Below are 12,197 nucleotides of genomic sequence, written 5' to 3' on the forward strand. Positions count from 1 at the left end.
TATTGCTGCAAAAAAGGAAGTGTGGGGGAATCCCTCGTCTTCACACAAAATGAGGATCAGACTTTTGGAGTTTATAAAAATTTCTATATATATTCACTATTTTAACTTTATCCTTCATTTATAGCCTAGTGATTCGTTATATTGAAATTAAACATGCCATATTGAAAATCTGTCTTGTTACAATTGTAAAGAGGATTTTAGGGATAATATAATCAAATAATACTTTAGCAATCTAGTCAAAACATGGTAAATGCTGGGTAGAACAAGTACAAATTCAGTGGTTAAGATTGGAAAGTGTTTAAAAACTGAATTTCTCATAGACATACGATCTTAGACCTGCTACATTAGGTTATGAGAATGAAGAACACATTGGGAGGGATCTTAGACCTGCTACGTTAGATTATGAGAATGAAGAACACATCGGGAGGGATCTTAGACCTGCTACGTTAGGTTATGAGAACGAAGAACACATCAGGAGGGATCTTACACCTGCTACGTTAGGTTATGAGAATGAAGAACACATCAGGAGGGATCTTAGACCTGCTACGTTAGGTTATGAGAATGAAGAACACATCGGTGAGGGATCTTAGACCTGCTACGTTAGGTTATGAGAATGAAGAACACATCAGGAGGGATCTTAGACCTGCTACGTTAGGTTATGGGAATGAAGAACACATCGGGAGGGATCTTAGACCTGCTACGTTAGGTTATGAGAATGAAGAACACATCGGGAGGGATCTTAGACCTGCTACGTTAGGTTATGAGAATGAAGAACACATCGGGAGGGATCTTAGACCTGCTACGTTAGGTTATGAGAATGAAGAACACACCGGGAGGGATCTTAGACCTGCTACGTTAGGTTATGGGAATGAAGAACACATCGGGAGGGATCTTAGACCTGCTACGTTAGGTTATGAGAATGAAGAACACATCAGGAGGGATCTTAGACCTGCTACGTTAGGTTATGAGAATGAAGAACACATCAGGAGGGATCTTAGACCTGCTACGTTAGGTTATGAGAATGAAGAACACATCGGGAGGGATCTTAGACCTGCTATGTTAGGTTATGAGAATGAAGAACACATCAGGAGGGATCTTAGACCATTCCTCTATAACAGAGACTTTCCAGATCCTTGATATCGCTTGTCTTACTGGAAGATCCACTTGTGGCCAAGTTTCAGACTCCTGGAGAAGGGAATCAGGTTTTCGGCTAAAATGGCCTGGTACTTGGCAAATTTGATGTCGTTGACCGTAACAAGGGCCCCAGGACAAAACAAAAATGAGCTTTTTGGTCTTCATTTAAGGTTAAGGTTAGGGTTAGGTTTAAAAATCAAATTTTTCAGAAGATGAATTGTAGAAATAGGCAGAGTTTATGACTTTGTGGACAACAACAAAAAGAACAAGCAAAATAGTCCCATAACATCAAAGATCCACCACCATATTTTACAGTTGGTATGAGGCTCCTTTTTAATGGCATCCAACAAATGTAAACACCTGCAGGTTGTTAAACGGAAACGGGCGCGATCGGAACCTATACCATGTTCAGATGACATGAAAATAAAGCTACTATGTTTCTTCTCATCTTTATCAAGGGTGTCAATAATTGTGGACCTTTATCAAGGGTGTCAATAATTGTGGACCTTTAACAAGGGTGTCAATAATTGTGGACCTGACTTTATACACTGCATATGCAACAACATCTCCTAGGGAGTTAATACAGTACTATTATTACCCTGTCGTATCTTTTCCCTGTCAGAATCATTCTGCCACACATTTATCAAGGCTGATAGCTTCATATCACTTGTGTTCTTTTCCCTATCAGAATCATTCTGCCACACATTTATCAAGGCTGATAGCTTCATATCACTTGTGTTCTTTTCGGTCCCTCTCCTTGTTCGGGCGGCGTTCGGCGGTCGACATCACCGGCCTTCTAGCCATCGCCGATCCACTTTTCATTTTCCATTTGTTTTGTCTTTGTTTTACACACCTGGTTTCCATCCTCCAATTACTTGTTCATTATTTAACCCTCTGTTCCCCCATGGTTGTTAGTGAGTGATTGTTCGTATGTATACGGTCCGTTATCTTGGGCTAGTTTATTGTGTTGTATTTATTGATTCTTTGAGTAAATTACGTTTTTTACTCATATCTGCTGTCCTGCGCCTGACTCCTCCACACCAGCTACACACAGGAACTATTACAATATATTAACAGGCCGAATACATCAATACAGTACTATTATTACCCTGTTGTATCTTTATTTTTTCAGAATCATTCTGCAACACATTTATCAAGGCTGATAGGAAAAAGAACACAAGTGATATGAAGCTATCAGAATCATTCTGCAACACATTTATCAAGGCTGATAGCTTCATATCACTTGTGTTCTTTTTCCTATCAGAATCACTCTGCCACACATTTATCAAGGCTGATAGCTTCATATCACTTGTGTTCTTTTTCCTATCAGAATCATTCTGCAACACATTTATCAAGGCTGATAGCTTCATATCACTTGTGTTTAATTTAGATTCATTTCACTTGATCGGGTGCAAGGAACCCAGAATAAGGAACTGAAAATTCCAACAAGCATTAGGAAGCCAGACAATGTTTTTTCCATTAGCAGACTGATTGAAAGAGCTCTCTATTGGCAGTGGACTGCCCGGTGAAGATCACATCTAATTTTACATTGTGGTCATTTATCAGACGCTCTTCTCCAGAGTGACTTACATATAAGGCTTGTTCCCATTGGCAGTTTGAAATGACTCAAATCCACATTTTTTTCATATCCGACTCTATTCTGTTATTTTTCCTGCAGTCTGAACAGCAAAAAGCACATGGAATTGGACATTTCAAGTCACATTTCAAACCACCTTCATCGGTGGTTTAAAGTCAGATACAAATCTGATTCCTGGCCATGAGACTTGTGTCTGAACGGTCAAATCTGATTTATTTGCCCTCAAGTGGTTTTTAGGCTGTTGTTTGGCATATCTTGTTGCTTCCTAGCTACTCTGTTGACAGTTTGACAAGATCATGAGAGAGCTAACTAGCTTGTTAGTTGTTTACAAACAAATGAGTGAATGTGGTAGAAAAGTAAACAGCTAGCTAGTTGACTGCTGTGGCTAGCTAGTTGACTGTTGTGGCTAGCTAGTTGACTGCTGTGGCTAGCTAGTTGACTGCTGTGGCTAGCTAGCTGACTGCTGTGACTAGCTAGTTGACTGTTGTGGCTAGCTAGCTGACTGCTGTGACTAGCTAGTTGACTGTTGTGACTAGCTAGTTGACTGTTGTGGCTAGCTAGCTGACTGTTGTGGCTAGCTAGCTGACTGCTGTGGCTAGCTAGTTGACTGTTGTGGCTAGCTAGCTGACTGCTGTGACTAGCTAGTTGACTGTTGTGGCTAGCTAGCTGACTGCTGTGGCTAGCTAGTTGACTGTTGTGGCTAGCTAGTTGGCTGTTGTGGTTAGCTAGTTGACTGTTGTGGCTAGCTAGTTGACTGCTGTGGCTAGCTAGTTGACTGCTGTGGCTAGCTAGTTGACTGCTGTGGCTAGCTAGTTGACTGCTGTGGCTAGCTATTTGTCTGCTGTGGCTAGCTAGCTGACTGCTGTGGCTAGCTAGTTGACTGCTGTGGCTGAAAAATAATTTGTTTTGAAAGTTGGATCAACTTATCCTTTGAGGCTTTAAAGGTGTTCTGACACTATGATTTTGAACATTCAAAGTATGTGGGAAACATCCCTGGCAGGCATTGTTGTCATCTTAGCTTGCTACATAACTTCTGAGTGAGAGGAAGTAGGAGCACCAATCAGCCTACACCACCGCACATACACCCATTGTTACTATGACAACCAGCCATGTCATCAAATGAATGCTGTCTGAACACACACCCATCGTTACTATGACAACTAGCCATGTCATCAAATGAATGCTGTCTGAACACAAACCCATCGTTACTATGACAACTAGCCATGTCATCAAATGAATGCTGTCTGAACACACACCCATAGTTACTATGACAATTAGCCATGTCATCAAATGAATGCTGTCTGAACACAAACCCATCGTTACTATGACAACTAGCCATGTCATCAAATGAATGCTGTCTGAACACAAACCCATCGTTACTATGACAACTAGCCATGTCATCAAATGAATGCTGTCTGAACACAAACCCATCGTTACTATGACAACTAGCCATGTCATCAAATCAATGCTGTCTGAACACATACTAATCCGATGTGGTCACTTGTAACTTGCTGTTTGGACAGTGAGAAATTCCAAAACGGATTTGAAAAACATAACTGATTTGAGCATTAAGGCCTGCAGTGTGAGCAAGGTTTTAGTGCATTCAACTAGGCCTAAATTTAGCAGGGAGAACAACGACTTCCAGTAGTCCATTTTCAAAAAAGCAGAATAAGTGGCAGGAAGAAAAAAACACTGAATTAATTAGTCTCCTTGGAATTCCCATTCATCAAAAATAGCAAGATGTTTCAAATTTCGTCAGACTTGTTTGTGGTAAGCATGTATCTCTTCTTATTATCATCTAATAACAATTCTTTTTCATTTTTATTTTTATTTAACCTTTATTTAACCAGGTAGACCAGTTGAGAACAAGTTCTCATTTACAACTGCGACCTGGCCAAGATAAAGCAAAGTTGTGCGACAAAAACAACAACACAGAGTTACACAATAAACAAACGTACAGTCATGGGTTGAATATCATGGGTTGAATATCATGGGTTGAATAACATGGGTAGAATAACATGGGTAGAATAACATGGGGTTGAATAACATATGTCTTATAATAAAGGCTATTATGGTCAGATAAAATAGGATTAGATGAAGGCTAATACAAGTTTATAACAAAGTAATAATGTAATTTTAGCTGTGTTAGTATTACTATATTACCATACTTTAATATTCCCAGACTGACAGTGAGTCTAGTAGATAGGAGGCCTATTATATCAGTACCATCATTATAATACAGGTTTTATGGCTTTGCAGAACCAAAAAACTCCAAATCAACCAAAGGAGGAAGAAAGCACAGCATTTCACTTTCTGGATTTCACTTTCCCCTCTGAACCAGAATAGAAAGTTAGGCAATATAATGAAACTGAACACCGTGTGTAGACAACATGCAGCCAGCCCATGTCTGTGCCACCTTCTATGATCTGAGTATGATGAGCATGGTGGGTCAGTGGAAACCTGGGGTGTTTTCACTACCACTCAAACCCACACGGAAACCAGCAGAAGCAAACAGAAGGAAAAGGGGAGGGGACCAACCTGAATTTGTCCAAAAGAAACTTGAATTTTTATTGAAAAGCATGTTTTTGTTCCAAGTTAATGGTTTCCGTTACAAACTGTTTGCTACGGTTTTGTTCTGAATGAATAGACCTCTGGGTGTTAAGACCAGGGTCTCCCAATCCTGGTTCTGGAGACCCAAAGGGGAGCACTCACAAACCTGATTCAAATCAAAGGTTTGATGATGACTTGATTAGTTGAATCAAGTCTGAGTGCTCGCGCAAACAGCACTAACTGTTATATAGACATTATAACACTGTTATATAGACATTATAACACTGTTATATAGACATTATAACACTGTTATATAGACATTATAACACTGTTATATAGACATTATAACACTGTTATATAGACATTATAACACTGTCATTTAGCAGACATTTTTATCCAGAGGGACTTACAGGAGCAGATTAGGGTGAAGTGCTTTGCTCAATGGCACATCGAAAGATTTTTCACCTAGTCTGCTCGGGGATTTGAACCAGAGACCTTTAACACTCACTGGCCCAACACTCTTAACCACTAGGCCGCCCATAGTGACAAGAGGAAGTTCAGAGTATAAATTATGTGTGTGTTAAATGGCTGCAGACCAGAGGCAGCAGGCCTTTTCAGTTAACCTACTAATATCACTATCCTGGGCACTGCCTCTGTTTGATGAGTTGAGCAAAATGCATTTTTTTTGTTGTGACCATCAGTATGACTTTGAAACCAAACTGAAGTGCATTTTGTGGGGTGGTATTAGTGATGGTGAGGCTCATCTGTGGTGTCAATTCCGGTTCAAGAGGCGCCCGGGTGCAAGATGGCCCCCGCGAGCAAGATGAAACATCATTGCACTAGCAAACACTTGAGTGGAGAGAGAAGAACTGTGGTAAATGGAGCAGAGGATGGTGCCGTGAGCTGCAGGCCAGCGTGGTGCACGCAAATTAAACTTGAGAGATTTTGAGTGTGACTTTTAGCGAATGTTCATATTTTGTGGTAGCTAGGCTCAGCAAGAGAAGATTCTGAATATGGAAAAGCTTAATGGATTAAAGAATTAAAAGCCATGTCCCTGTTGTTTATGCTAGGTTGAGGGGAGTCATCACTGGTGTCCCTATATCTATGTCCACAGATGATATTAAAGAACGTGTGAAGGGAGGCAGAGTGACTGAGACCAAAAGGTTGATCAGCAGGAAAGAGGGTTAAAGAAGTGAAAGCCTATCAGTGCTGCTGAGGTTTGAGAAGGTTTTGCCTGGAAAAGTACAGATAGGATTCCTTCATTTCAATGTTAGAGAATGTGTCCCATATGCACTGCAGTGTATTAAATGCCAAATAATGGGACATATAGCTGCTCAGTGTAAAGGAAAGATAATATATGTGTGGAGGGGAACATGATTACGGTGAATGTGGAAGCAATGTGAAGGACAAGTGCTGTAACTGTGTTTGTGGGGGGGGGCATAATGCAGCATTTGGTGGATGCCAGGTACAGAGAGAGGCTAGAGAGGCTCAGTTATATAGATTTAGTCATGATGTATCGTATGTAGAGGCTGTAAAACAGATTGGTGGAATTGCAGTGTGGACTGATGGAGCTTCCATGGCTGCTCCTGTAGTAAGAGGACCTACTGTCAGACTGATGGAGCTTCCATGGCTGCTCCTGTAGTAAGAGGACCTACTGTCAGACTGATGGAGCTTCCATGGCTGCTCCTGTAGTAAGTGAACCTACTGTCAGTAGTAGGGATTTATTTGGTTTTTATTTTATTTTCATGATTATACAGAATTGGGCATATCATGATTGATAGCACTTTCTAGCACAGTAGGTGACGTCATGCACTTAAACGATTGTTTGCGGACCGCCATGACATCATAGAAGAAGAAGCAGAAGAAAGAAGAAGAAGAGAGAAGAAACCACATCAGCCCCTCGAAAGTGAGGCAGCTTGCATTTCTGAATGCAAATCTCTCATAAAAGCAAAATATAGTCAGCATTACTGTGTGCTGCTGGTTATAACATGGTAATAAAGAAGAGAGAGAAAAGAGGGACCAGTTTAATGTTTTAGTGGGATGCTGGTTTTAACATGGTAATAAAGAAGAGAGAGAAAAGAGGGACCAGTTTAATGTTTTAAGAGGGATGCTGGTTATAACATGGTAATAAAGAAGAGAGAGAAAAGAGGGACCAGTTTAATGTTTTAGGTGGGATGCTGGTTATAACATGACAATAAAGAAGAGAGAGAAAAGAGGGACCAGTTTAATGTTTTAGTGGGATGCTGCAGTTTTGCACATTGTTATTTATTTCTCTTTGATATGGTGCAATATTCTATTATTATGTTGTTCAGATTGTATTCGTTTTGAATTGTTACATTTATATGCACTTTGTTTATATACATTAAAAAGTTATACTTTAAATGCACATGTTTAATAGCATTCTTTATCATAACAAACCAATGCATTTTTAAATACATTGTAGTTAAGGTAGAGTATGATTTCATTTTATAATTTAATTAGAATTGTTTTCACACCAATCATAGTCAAACTATCGCAAACTGTTTGAATTGAAAAAATAATATTTTTTTTATTATTAAAGAGCAGTTTGGGAGCCAAAAAGAGCCGGACTGCCCACAACAACAGCCCCCTAAATCATATGTCTGACTTTCTGATTTGTAAATTCACTGCAGTTCCCAACATTGACCAGCAGGTGGAAATGATACTCTCTTCTCAGACAGTCAATGACCACCAGTCAGCTACATTTATTTTGTTACGAGGGGATGGAAAAGCATTGAGACTATTTGTCATGGATGCAATTTCACTAATTTACTCATGTGAATGAGTCAAAAGAGATAAGAGAAGCTAATATTGATAGGCACTGTTAAATCTTTACAGCTCAGGATAATATGACTATAATTAAAGAACATCACTACCATCTGCTGGCTGGATCGGTCTTCTGATTTGAACCCTGTTCTACACACTGCTAACCTTATGTCTAACCTTAAACCTAAATTAAGATCAGAAATGTATATTTTTGTTTTCATGACATTTTACGATAGGCCTATAGACAATTTAGACTTTGTGACTGGGTTTTCTAATAACCAGAGAGGTTGGGGGGAGGAGTTTACTCCAAGTACCTGTGTAAATGTGAAAGTGAAAGTGCTGTCTCAGTAAAGACCTGAGGTGTAGATTGTTCTGTAAAAACGTGTAGATATGCACATATAGTGACTATTAGAGTGGTTATGGATTTAAATCAACTATATTGAATGTGAAGTGGAGGACGTGAAGACCAGTAAAGGTAAGAGGAGATGTCCAAACTAGACACAACGGCCTTGTCGTTGTTTCGACGCCTGTTCAGCAATCTGGTGCTCATGAATGTGCTGCGTCAAAGGACACTTTGATAATGAATAAAGTTGACTTCATAGCTTTTATTGGTAAGGTTATCAATACGACTCGGGTTTGTGGAAAGCAGAAATGCCAGGTTGAAGGTTATTGTGCCGTAACAGATGTTACTGTTGAAGTGGTTGTTGACATGCTGAACAATCCTAAGGGTGGAGTATTTAAACATGATATAGATCGATCAAGTTGAATGGGGGAGGGGTGGTAGAAGGATTTATTTGGTTTTTATTTTCATGATTATACAGAATTGGGCATGTCATGATTGATAGTTCTTTCTAGCACAGTAGGTGACGTCATGCACTTAAACGATTGTTTGCGGACCGCCATAACATCATAGAAGAAGTTAATTCTGCCAGAAATAGAACAATGAAGGAGACATTTCACTGGATTTATAATGTGAATCATCCGCTTGGGGTTTCCACTCACTAACAGATATGTTAGTCAGAGGAAGCCCACTGGCGAGCAGTGGGACAAGATGGAACGACACGGATTTTGGCCGACATTCTGCACATTTTCTCATCGATTAAACTAAATGTTTCCCAAAACTAGAATCTGTTATGAACAGAGTGGACTAAGTTTTGTAGACTTGACCCTTTGCAAAGGTTTTTCAAAAACGCGCTGATTAGAAGTAGTGCACAGGAGAATTGAGTTAATGCACATGCGCACTTCACAACGTAGGCTTTCCCTAACGGAAACATGCAGATAGATGCTAGAACGAGCCAACGTCTGCTGTTTGGATGCTGTTTGACGAGAGAGCATCTGGGGATGCAGCACAAAGGAATCCCTCAGCAGATGCCATAATGGAGGTCCGATCCTATTTGGAGGATCCCCTCCTCCAACGATCTGCAGATCCTCTGAGTTGGTGGAAGAACAAGGTCTCTGTCTACCCACCGCTTACTAAAGTCATGACAGGGAGACTCTGCATAGTGGCCACATCCGTTCCCTCTGAGAGGGTCTTCTCGAAAACAGGACAAATAATTACTGAGAGAAGAAACCGCATCAGCCCCTCGAAAGTGAGGCAGCTTGCATTTCTGAATGCAAACCTCTCATAAAAGCTAAATATGGTCAGCATTACTTTGTGCTGCTGGTTATAACATGGTGATAAAGAAGAGAGAGAATAGAGGGACCAGTTTAATGTTTTAAGTGGGATGCTGGTTATAACATGGTAATAAAGAAGACAGAGAGAAAAGAGGGACCAGTTTAATGTTTTAAGTGGGATGCTGGTTATAACATGGTAATAAAGAAGAGAGAGAAAAGAGGGACCAGTTTAATGTTTTAAGTGGGATGCTGGTTATAACATGGTAATAAAGAAGAGAGAGAAAAGAGGGACCAGTTTAATGTTTTAGTGGGATGCTGGTTATAACATGGTAATAAAGAAGAGAGAGAAAAGAGGGACCAGTTTAATGTTTTAAGTGGGATGCTGGTTATAACATGGTAATAAAGAAGAGAGAGAAAAGAGGGACCAGTTTAATGTTTTAAGTGGGATGCTGGTTATAACATGGTAATAAAGAAGAGAGAGAAAAGATGGACCAGTTTAATGTTTTAGTGGGATGCTGGTTATAACATGGTAATAAAGAAGAGAGAGAAAAGAGGGACCAGTTTAATGTTTTAAGTGGGATGCTGGTTATAACATGACAATAAAGAAGAGAGAGAAAAGAGGGACCAGTTTAATGTTTTAAGTGGGATGCTGGTTATAACATGGTAATAAAGAAGAGAGAGAAAAGAGGAACCAGTTTAATGTTGGATGCTGGTTATAACATGGTAATAAAGAAGAGAGAGAAAAGAGGAACCAGTTTAATGTTTTAAGTGGGATGCTGGTTATAACATGGCAATAAAGAAGAGAGAGAAAAGAGGGACCAGTTTAATGTTTTAAGTGGGATGCTGGTTATAACATGGCAATAAAGAAGAGAGAGAAAAGAGGGACCAGTTTAATGTTTTAAGTGGGATGCTGGTTATAACATGGTAATAAAGAAGAGAGAGAAAAGAGGGACCAGTTTAATGTTTTAGTGGGATGCTGGTTATAACATGGTAATAAAGAAGAGAGAGAAAAGAGGGACCAGTTTAATGTTTTAAGTGGGATGCTGGTTATAACATGGTAATAAAGAAGAGAGAGAAAAGAGGGACCAGTTTAATGTTTTAAGTGGGATGCTGGTTATAACATGGTAATAAAGAAGAGAGAGAAAAGAGGGACCAGTTTAATGTTTTAGTGGGATGCTGGTTATAACATGGTAATAAAGAAGAGAGAGAAAAGAGGGACCAGTTTAATGTTTTAAGTGGGATGCTGGTTATAACATGACAATAAAGAAGAGAGAGAAAAGAGGGACCAGTTTAATGTTTTAAGTGGGATGCTGGTTATAACATGGTAATAAAGAAGAGAGAGAAAAGAGGAACCAGTTTAATGTTGGATGCTGGTTATAACATGGTAATAAAGAAGAGAGAGAAAAGAGGAACCAGTTTAATGTTTTAAGTGGGATGCTGGTTATAACATGGCAATAAAGAAGAGAGAGAAAAGAGGGACCAGTTTAATGTTTTAAGTGGGATGCTGGTTATAACATGTCAATAAAGAAGAGAGAGAAAAGAGGGACCAGTTTAATGTTTTAGTGGGATGCTGGTTATAACATGGTAATAAAGAAGAGAGAGAAAAGAGGGACCGGTTTAATGTTTTAGTGGGATGCTGGTTATAACATGGTAATAAAGAAGAGAGAGAAAAGAGGGACCAGTTTAATGTTTTAGTGGGATGCTGGTTATAACATGGCAATAAAGAAGAGAGAGAAAAGAGGGACCAGTTTAATGTTAAAAGTGGGATGCTGGTTATAACATGTCAATAAAGAAGAGAGAGAAAAGTAGGACCAGTTTAATGTTTAAGTGGGATGCTGGTTATAACATGGTAATAAAGAAGAGAGAGAAAAGAGGGACCAGTTTAATGTTTTAAGTGGGATGCTGGTTATAACATGGTAATAAAGAAGAGAGAGAAAAGAGGGACCAGTTTAATGTTTTAGTGGGATGCTGGTTATAACATGGTAATAAAGAAGAGAGAGAAAAGAGGGACCAGTTTAATGTTTTAGTGGGATGCTGGTTTTAACATGGTAATAAAGAAGAGAGAGAAAAGAGGGACCAGTTTAATGTTTTAGTGGGATGCTGGTTATAACATGGTAATAAAGAAGAAAGAGAAAAGAGGGACCAGTTTAATGTTTTAGTGGGATGCTGCAGTTTTGCACATTGTTATTTATTTCTCTTTGATATGGTGCAATATTCTATTGTTATGTTGTTCAGATTGTATTCGTTTTGAATTGTTACATTTATATGCACTTTGTTTATATACATTAAAAAGTTATACTTTAAATGCACATGTTTAATAGCATTCTTTATCATAAAAATCCAATGCATTTTTAAATACATTGTGGTTAAGGTAGAGAATGATTTCATTTAATAATTTAATTAGAATTGTTTTCACACCAATCATAGTCAAACTATTGCAAACTGTTTGACTTGAAAAAATACAAAACATATTTTTATTAAAGAGCAGTTTGGGAGCCAAAAAGAGCCGGACTGCCCA

This window comes from Salvelinus fontinalis, chromosome 4 (assembly GCF_029448725.1).
Source record: "Salvelinus fontinalis isolate EN_2023a chromosome 4, ASM2944872v1, whole genome shotgun sequence".
NCBI lineage: Eukaryota > Metazoa > Chordata > Actinopteri > Salmoniformes > Salmonidae > Salvelinus > Salvelinus fontinalis.